A 10,074-nucleotide genomic window follows, 5' to 3' on the forward strand; every position below is an offset into this window, starting at 1 on the left:
ACCTCCGGATGTGTGCTAACCATGACACCACAGCAGCATCCCTTACAATAACAGCAACACCAACAATAATTCCAACTTGTGAATCTCCGCACAGTAATTCACTTAATCACGAAGAGAGAGAACGACTCAGAGGCACAAGGAACCACAGATAAGTGGAAAGTCAGTCACGTGGTGTACCGGCACCAAATCCCCCCTCCAAGCTCTGCGGTTCTCTATATATGAAAGTGTTATTGGCCAATTAATGAGCATCATTATGTGGGAGGAAACCAGAGCTACCGGAGAAAACTCACGCGTGCGAGGGGGCAACACTCTATCCAGATGCATTGGAACAGATGCATTTGCTAAACCGCCTCCTATCGGCGAGCCAGGATATGGCATCTCGACGGCCAGAGAAAGAGAGTTTGACACAACATTTGTGTCATCCACCAACCCTCGCCTCCACAGTGCTGGATTAGAGGCGACATGCATAGCCACCACGGACCGAACAGTACACATGCAGGCAATTTGGATAAAGTATTCAGAAGCGAAAGTTGTGTGTTTTCTAAAACTCCCCAATGAGTTGTGGTTGCGGAGTAAAATAAAAATGATGTCAATTAATGTACATTTGTACGTTTAAATTAGAACAAAAATTGCTGTTAAGCTCACGTGCAATATGACTGCTTGCGGTTTGAAAATGAAATCATCTGGGGGAAAAAAACCTACAGTGCCGTTTTGCCGTGAACTAAACGGTGACCACCAAGGATAAACATTCACCGGTCGTTAGGTGGGAACAATCGTTTTTAATTAATTGGCGCTGAAACAATTCCGCTGCTATGAATATTATGATCATCGCAGTCAATAAAAAAAACGACCTTCTAGTCCAATGTTCATATGTTTGTTATTCATGAACGTCGTCTCATTCATCGTGCTTTGCCAATATCATCAACATTATTAAAAAGCATCATCATGGGTTGGTGAATGTATTTATTTGTTTATCCATCAAAGCGATGAAATGAACGCACTTATCCATCCGGTACACTTTTTTTAAATTTGCGGCGTCTGAACGTTCATATATGGACACCAAGGCAAAAAGGATGAAGGGTCCGCGAGGAACTCTCAGCAGTGCCAACAAACAAAACGACTACAGAAACATCCCAGACCCCCCTGGACAAAGAAATGTGAAATTTTGCGGCGTCTGAAATGTCATCACTGTATTTTTTTGGGACCAAAACCAGCAGGATTATTACTACACTGCTTTCTGTCACGCGGAAAGTTCAATTATATTTATATAAAAAAAAAACCTTCACCACAACTACTTGTGCAAGTGGAAGTAGATTTACTGGAACATTCCCGGAGCCTGACATTGCCTAGGACTGGCGATTAGAATTCTGTCGAATGTCAAAAGGAATAGTTTTAATGGGATTTTTTTAATTTGGTAACCTCGTCAAAAGCTTAAGCACACACACACACAATTCACTCAAACATTAAAAAATGCAATGCAAAATAGACACGAACAACATACAGAAAAATTAAAGCTGGATGAGTATTCTTTCGCAACGTTACACTTTTTATCTTTTCAAAATTTAATATTTACATATAAACATTTCCATTATACTACGCTACACTATTTTAACATGCATAGTGTCTTAATGCAGCTGCAACAATTTAAAACTGCTTGTTTTCATTTTTACTAAATGTAAATCACCATTGACAGTAATTTACAGGCCTTTTGTCAATCCACCGGTGGAATTAAAGTCTCCCCAAGCCACATTGTTCATGGGGGTTGTCCACCATCCTTCACCACGCGTGCCCGTGTGGGTGGATGGATATGGGAGACCACGACCCATTCGGGTATCACTCGCCACTGTAGTTTGTGTAGCCAGGAATCCGATTCGGGTCTGTATCGGGTTCATAGTCCAGTTTGCAAACCACCGGTGATGATATCTTCCAATATTAGGAAGGGCTTTTATGTCATCTAGATTGAAAACTCATTCCTTTGGAACTGCTTTTAGTGTGTGTTTAGTTGGTTGTCCTTCCCCTGCACATCCGATTATGACGGTTGGCTCCGTTGTCTTTAAAATAAACAAAATTATTTATTCGTATTGCCTATTCATTTCTTAGCTGGAGTAGTTTCAATGTTACTATTGCATACCTTAGGTGAAGGCTTAATAGGTTCGAATTGAAACCCGAAGGCTCCCAAAGCCCACTGCAGGACCTAGGAAGAGAGGTCTAAAACCACAAAAAGGCAACTTTATTGAAGGTTATGTAAAATAACATTCAACTTGTTTACATGTAACAGTCCATTTGAATGGTACAAAACAAAATGTGAAACGCGCCGTGTCATTGCTCGTCGCACCAAACACGGCAGCACTTTTTTCGTCTTGTCCTGAACAATCAACGACGCATCCTTGGTAAAGTCACGTAGAAGGGAAACAATAAAATATGAGTGTTCACAATGTCCGTTACAGAACGATCCCGTTTAACAGCTGGGCGCAAGTAAAATAAAAAACAAAATTTGTGTCGTCGTCACCGTCGCTACTAGCGGGTGTCGCTGTTCGCTTGCAGTGGAGCTGTGGACCGCTTCCAGCGTCCGGCGGGGAAGTTGAAACGACTTCGTCTCGAGCCGCCGTGCAATATTTGCTCTGCCATTGGTTTGTGTTTCTCAATCGTGCACTTTTTTTTTTAATTTTCAAACATTTATTGCGACATCGGTGGAAAATATGGTGTGACAAAAATGCAAACAACTTTGACATTAATGAGGAGATTATGAGAGATTTGTTTTATATCTCTGGCACAAAAAAAAAAAACTATTTATTTTTTCCAAGACGTGCTTAAGATCGTGCGTCACAACCTAGATTACTGGTCGCCATCACAGCACTTGCATAACCTTAGTTGCAGTGTGTTCGTCTAAACACAGACGCATAGTTGTCAACCCATACGGTTAACCTCGTATTCTTGAACAGGCAAATTGAGTGTTCAGGTCCACACGGAGTACAGCCGTTTCAATACGGGCAAAAAAATATTGAATTGTCTATTAATTTGTGTTTCTCCCTTGTGATGGGACTTTGTAGGATGAACGCTGAGATTTGTAAAGGCACGGGGGTGACCAATAAGGTCGGAATTGGTCTCTAATAAGGTAGGGCACTGATAAGGGGTTGACAAGTATGCAGACGCGTGTGTGTGTACAGGTGATAATCGATTATCCGGCTTCTTCCAACGTTATCCGGCGGTCCCGGGCCAATCCGGCAAAAGCGGCAAAATTGCTCCCAAAGGCTGTAACAAGTCCGGCGATTGGCACCATGTAGCGTGACAAGAAAACAAAGTAGCTATGCTTGATTTCAGTGTTAAATATTATATACAGGACATTATACACTACAGACCACTTAAACAATGAAAATACTGCACGGGATATATACATCACCCCATGCAGAGTCTTCGAGATTGGAGTGGTAAGTATGTTACTGGAAATACAGTAACTTTTTTTTAAAATAGGATATTTATTATTGTCTATTTTTGCCAATTTAAAATACTAAACACATTAAAAACAAGAATGTGCCCAATTATCCGGCGTTTTTGAAAATATTCTGTGCGTTGAACTTCTTTCGCACCGTGCGTAGCCAACCGCGATTATCAGAGGTGCGGCAAACGAATGCTTCGATACAGCGAGCACGGTGATACGCTCACATTTGAACTCTTTTACAAGATTAATGTGACGCAAAGTGAACAAGTAGGTGTAAAAAAAAATGCGTTGCTTCATCATAGCTTGTTTAACTCCCACGATACATGCATCAGCGTGTGTTTGCACGTGAATGGGGAGCAGTAGTGTAGCGGTTAGTGCACTGCGCTACGGACCTGACGGCCCGAGTTCGATTCCCGCTCATGGCCAACACCAGTGACGATTATCTGAATTGGTCATGGGCCTCCCCTAGGTCGACTCAGCCTCAAATGAGTACCTCGTGCGGTGGGTAAAATCATCACCACTGGGGAGACAAAGGCGATTGGCCGTGGTGCTGGCCACCCACCCCCTCGTGTGCCGTGCTGACCTTATTAGGTGTTCGCTAACAGAACTGGCCCCAACGGTCTGTTAAGGCTATAGGGGATCTTTGTCTTATGTGTGCGATTTTAAATTCGTAGGTGCTATATTCCTGATTCTTTTGGATAAAGTCACGTAGAAGGGAAACAATAAAATAATAAAAATATAAAGCAATAAAATTCTCACGACGTTTCGACTGCAACACAAGCAATCATCATCAGGTGTGAAAACCACAGCAAGAAAATTTGAAAAAAGTGGCGTTTTTTTAACGTTAGCACCACGGAGAGCGATGTGGCAGTTATTCAGATGGACGAGTCCATCTATGTTCGGAAAAGAGGAGGGGGGAGACGAAAATAATGGATGCGGTCTGAAAGCCACCGTAAGCGTGAACAATCAATTAAGACCCGAAATGATTTATCAAATCCTTCCAATGATTGCTAAGCCAGAATCCACACCTGATGATAATTAGTTTTCACACCTGATGATGATTGCTTATGTTGCAGTCGAAACGTCGTGAGAATTTTATTGTTTTATATTTTTTATTGTTTTATTGTTTCCCTTCTACGTGGCTTTACCGAAATAACCAAGAAAATGAATCCCTGCAGTCACGAAAGCTTTAAATTCGTAGGTGCTGTTTTGTGGAACGAGTCCGCATGACCCCTGCAGCTACTACGAGTGGATGCTACATTCACCACAATGTGGGGAACTAAGTAAATAAATATTCATTGAATTGAATTGCGACTATTCATCGATTTCTATACGGGATGACTTGATGAATCATTAACCCCTCAGGTGAACCGAATGAGATGCATTGTGTTGACAGTATTTATTTATATGCTCTAAAGCACTTCAGACTTTAATGTGCATTGATATATTGATATCACTGTATGATTCAGATGTGGTGTCACGGTTAGCACACACTGGCCTTGCAATCCAGGGGTGTGCAAGTTCACTGACTCAACGCGCCAGTTGAAACAATGTGGAAAGTTGAAGTCCCTCCTTTCTCTCTGCAACCAGCAGTAGAGATGGGTACTCAGAAAATTGATCGGCTATAACTAAACTTTTTTTTTATGTTACCAGGTAAGACCCACTGTGCTATGTACAGCTTTTTTTCAGATGCGACCTGACCACAAATGATAGCTCAACGAAGTAGCTTATCACAATACTCTTTGGTTCTTTCGGTAAAGTCACGTAGGTAGAAAAACAATAATAGCAACAATTATCACCTGAAGACGGTTGCTTGTGTGGCGATCGAAACGTCGTGATCTATTATTATTATTATTTTTTTTTTTCTACCCACGTGACTTTACCGAAAGAAACAAAGAGTATGGATTCCTGCAGTCACGAAAGTTTCAAATCAAGATTGGCTTATCACCGTTTGGAAATTTAAAGCAGCCAAATACTCTAAAACGCACGTTTTTAAATGTTGAGGGGACAACCGGAGGACCCGGATAAAAATCCACGCGGCCACGGGGAGAACATGCAAAGAACATGTACTGCAAATAAACATATACCACACGCACTTTGTAATAAACATATACTACACGCACTTTTCAACGAGCTCTTATAGAAATTAATGATGATCAACTTTGAGGTCAACTTACCATGTGAGGAAGATGGATTTTAGAAAGGTTTTTTTTCTATCATTGGTCACAAAACCTAATATTAAACAGCTGCTAGAAACGATAAATTATACATGACTATTATTCGCTGGCTGTTGTACACGATAAAAAACAGGTATTTGACTTCATGGAATCTAATGCAGTCATCCATTATGTCATAAACCAAAGCCATAACAAAATAATTATTAAAACCATTTATGGCAGAAATCCTCCCCCCCCCCCAAAAAAAAAAAATCATGATCCAATAACCTCCCGCGAGTCTCTGTAACTTGAGGATTATTGGCAGTTGACGACATCGCCCGTGATCAGCGACGCACCACGACGGATTGAGAACAACTTAACGGGCCGGGAACCACGATCCGTAAGAAGTGGGCAGCGCTAAGTGGGGAGCTGCCAAAGCGGAGCTTCAGGGAAAATGCAGAGGTGACATTTTTCGGGGGGGGGGGGGGGATTTTGCGATTATTAAATATATCTATAAAAAAAAGTTGCGCTAGCACAGACCAGCCGTGCGAATGCGATTCGTTCAGTGGAAAATTATGTTTGCATTATTTTCAACTTGGATATCAGGTCCCCGCGTATCGCCGCGGATTATTTTGTATATCTGCTTTTGAAATAGATCAGCTCGGCTGTGAGAAGTGACAATAGGAATTGAGAGAGGAGTCGGGCAAGGAGATGCGCTCTCACCAAAGGAGTTCACAGAGACATTAAAATGTCCTGTAGATAAAATAAAAGAAAGTGTAAATCCATTCAACAGGAACAAAGTCCATTTAATGTCCGCACTGGGGTACATTTTGCAGCAGTTCATTATGAACGCAATAATTCCAGGTTGAAATCTCAACAGGCTGCTCATTTGCATGGGCCAAAGACGTGCCAGATAAATGAAGCAATATGTAACGTTGCATATTGGTTACATTTATCTAGAATATTTGTTTCACATGTGGGAAATAAATAAATATTAAATTCTTTCGATGCCAGATGGTCAGAGCGTACCCTAAAAGTGGCCAAGCGAGTAATGACATTTTGCAGAACACTGCAATATTTAAACAGATTCTAAGTCTCCTCTGCATTTTGAATCACCGATGGAGTGCGGAGCACTGCACCTGCCTCTTTGAATGGGTCCACGCCTGGAAAAAAACAAACAACCCTCTGTACCCTGCTAAGTGCAGACCGATAAATATGAAGCGAGAAAAAAAAAACTAAAATATTTAAAACGTTCGTGTTGAAAATATGTAGGATAATGTGTACCCCAAGAAAGCCAATGAACTGAAGTGAACTTATTTGATGGTGTTGAATAAAAAAAAAAACTGCCCCTGTCTGAGAAGGTCTGTTGGCACTGCTAGGCTGTTATAGCATCCCAGATATAATAATTTGGCTACATAAAACATCGCAATCTGGGACTCGGGCCTGTGTACATATAGAAAATGAGACATCGAAATGGTTTGATGTTGGGATAGGTGTTTGTCACGGTTATATAAAGTATCCGACTTTATTTAATGGTGTACTTGACGATGTATTCACAAACCGCGTGGATGGGTGTTCTCAAATAAGTGCATTATGGTCATCTTGTTTTAGCTCACAATGAAAATAAATTTGAGCCAATAAGAACAGTTTAACATGTAGGCTTTCATGACCAATGTCCATAATAAATATTTTTTTTGGATTAGATTGCATAAATATAAATATGTCGTTAAACCCGTCACCACCCGACACAGCCAATTAGCAAGGTTTGTCGTGTAAACAAAACGTGCCAATTGGTTACTACTTCAGCACACCGGTGTGTTGGAGAGTGAACCCCGAACAAATAAGACGGACTGACGGACAACAGCGATCTTAAGATTGACAGCTGTTGGCAGGTATTAACCTATTTATGACTCGTCGGCACAGTATAGTCACCAGAGCTCACCACTGAAAAGACAGCTTCTGAGAAGCGTGCATGTGGAATCTCCACTCCTACACTGTGAGGCCAATTAGCTTGGCGAATGCCACCAACCATAATCAAACCCTCCCCCATCATAACAGAATAATAATAATAATATAGGCCAGATAAAGCATAGCCCTAACCATAAACCTTTGTGCGTTAAAAAAAACCCCATCAGCAATTCCTTTCAGTGTCCCAGCATCTGGAATGAGCTCCTGTTGTTGGTCATTGTCTGGTCGGTGCCACTCCCATGCACTTGAACAGGAGCCAATATTGCTCCAAACCTAATCGCATTGCAGTAGGGAATGTCCCCTAAAAATGGGCACAGCTTACAGTCACGAACCGAGGCTGTGAAACGCGTCTGTGCCCTTTGGCATTGTGCAACGATAATGAGATTTTAGATGTCAATAGCTTTTAATTTCGTGACTCAAAACACGTTTGTGGACAAGAGGTTTTGATGATGCAGTCTGGTTAAATTGTTCCCGTGCAGTGAATACGAGTTACGTAAAATGCGTATTGCTAGTAGATATTGTGGTGTTTGTTTTTTACTGAAATAAAAGTTTTAATTTATGCAATGGGAAAGAAAGGGATAGAATGCCAACCAAGAAATACATTGAATTATTTACTTTTGAATGTTCCAACAACAAAACAAGCTTTCATATATTAAACCGAAAATATCTTATTTTGCGCTCAGTACAACAGAAAAGTCAATTCATTACTACATATTGCAATATTCCAATGCTACTGAATACTCGCCAGATCACATCATGCAAACAATTGTTCATTTACAATAAAAATCAGAAATCCCACGCACTTTGTTGTTGTTAATATATCTCGCGGAGAGCATTGTGGTCAAAGCGCTCATGTCGCAGTTGGCAGTCATTCGCTTAAATTCACGCTGTGGTCAACTAAGCCCAGCATCACTCTGAGACGAGTAAAATCTGGGAATTGACAGAGATCATTCCTTAGGCTGGACTGAGTTCTCCCCATTTGGAATGTAGAATTTACATTACTCGCTCAGACTCGTCCCCCCCACCCACCCACTCCGATCCCCAACACAAACGATGAGTACTAATTCCAATTGAACACTCTCTCTCTCTGTGTAAATAATGAGAACTCCCATGGCAAACAGCAGGCGAATGAGCGCGCACAATGGCAACGAACACATTTTGACGAGACGCAAAGGGCGCGCCGCACCGACCCCCATTCCGATCACGCCCGGTTTGCCGGACTCCTTTCGCACCGCACGTGGATAACCGTTGCCAATCGGAGGTCCTAAAACAACAACAACAAACAACCAGCTGTTCTTGCCTTGCGTGACACGTGACACGAGGCCACACCACACTGCCGTCAGCATTGTCTCAGCGACCAGCCCGAAGGAGTGAACGCGTGGCAGTATTATGTGTTTAGGCCATTGTTTACTTTAAATTTTAAATAACAAAAAAGTGAAAATGTGGCTGTAATAATGGCGAAACCGGTACATTCGTCTCTTTGTTCCACTGCTGCCTGTCGGGATGGCCACAAATGCGATCGCCTCAGCAAAAAAAAAACATATCCAGGCATGCGAAGCATAATGATAGTCGTGCCTTGCTGTTAGTTTGTGTTGTTCATTCTAGAGGGTGAGCAACTGTCCAGCATCCACTTCGGCTTGGATACTCTTCTATTTACCTTACAACTGTGCCAGCTACCCCTTGGTTGAATGGCTGGTGTGTTACGTCTAAGGGGAGAGCATGCGGTGACTTTAATCCCGTTCTACCCTTGTATCCTCCCAGTGATTTTGAAAGCGGGCGCTGATCGTAGCCAGCTGGCTCGGTGGAACGTTAAACCCGGCTTAACGATAGCTCAGACGCCAGCTCAAGCTGCTCCCTGTGCCAGTTGTCTGACTTCACATTAGTGGGTAGGCGATTGTTTAAATTGGTATTGTGAATATTTCCATATCTTTGCTACCGTTGTACTTTGCTTCAAGCACATACGCAACGTCACCCGCCTTTAACTGCAAACGGTGATATCATAACGAACATTAAACGTTGACGAACTGTATGGCCATCTCTTGAGTCAGTGGTGGATAAATACCATGTTCATCTTCTTTGGTTCTTTCGGTAAAGTCACGTAGAATGAGAATAAAATAATAAATTGATAAAATAAATAACACAATAATATTATTCTCATTCTACGTGACTTTACCGAAAGAACCAAAGAAGATGAATCATTGCAGTCACGAAAGCTTTAAATCGAAATACCATGTTCCCGTGACAGGGACCAGTTTAAATACAGTTCAATCATAGTTGGCTCTCCGTATAAGTGCACTTTTAAAAAAAAATTCAACCCTCGTGGGATGATGGGTTGAGTTAATCTCAGAAATGTGACTGTTCCACATGTGAGTCGAGTGCTCTACCACAGTGCCACCCGACTGAAGTTGTGAAACGTGACAATCGGGCAAGGGGCATAAAACCGTTTGCATTCATTATTGGAAGTTCACGCGACGCGATGTACTATCTAACGCCGTTGCATACACTGGAGGT

This window comes from Petromyzon marinus, chromosome 46, assembly GCF_048934315.1.
Source record: "Petromyzon marinus isolate PM22_M1 ecotype Great Lakes invasive population chromosome 46, UKy_Petmar_22M1.pri1.0, whole genome shotgun sequence".
Taxonomy (NCBI): domain Eukaryota; kingdom Metazoa; phylum Chordata; class Hyperoartia; order Petromyzontiformes; family Petromyzontidae; genus Petromyzon; species Petromyzon marinus.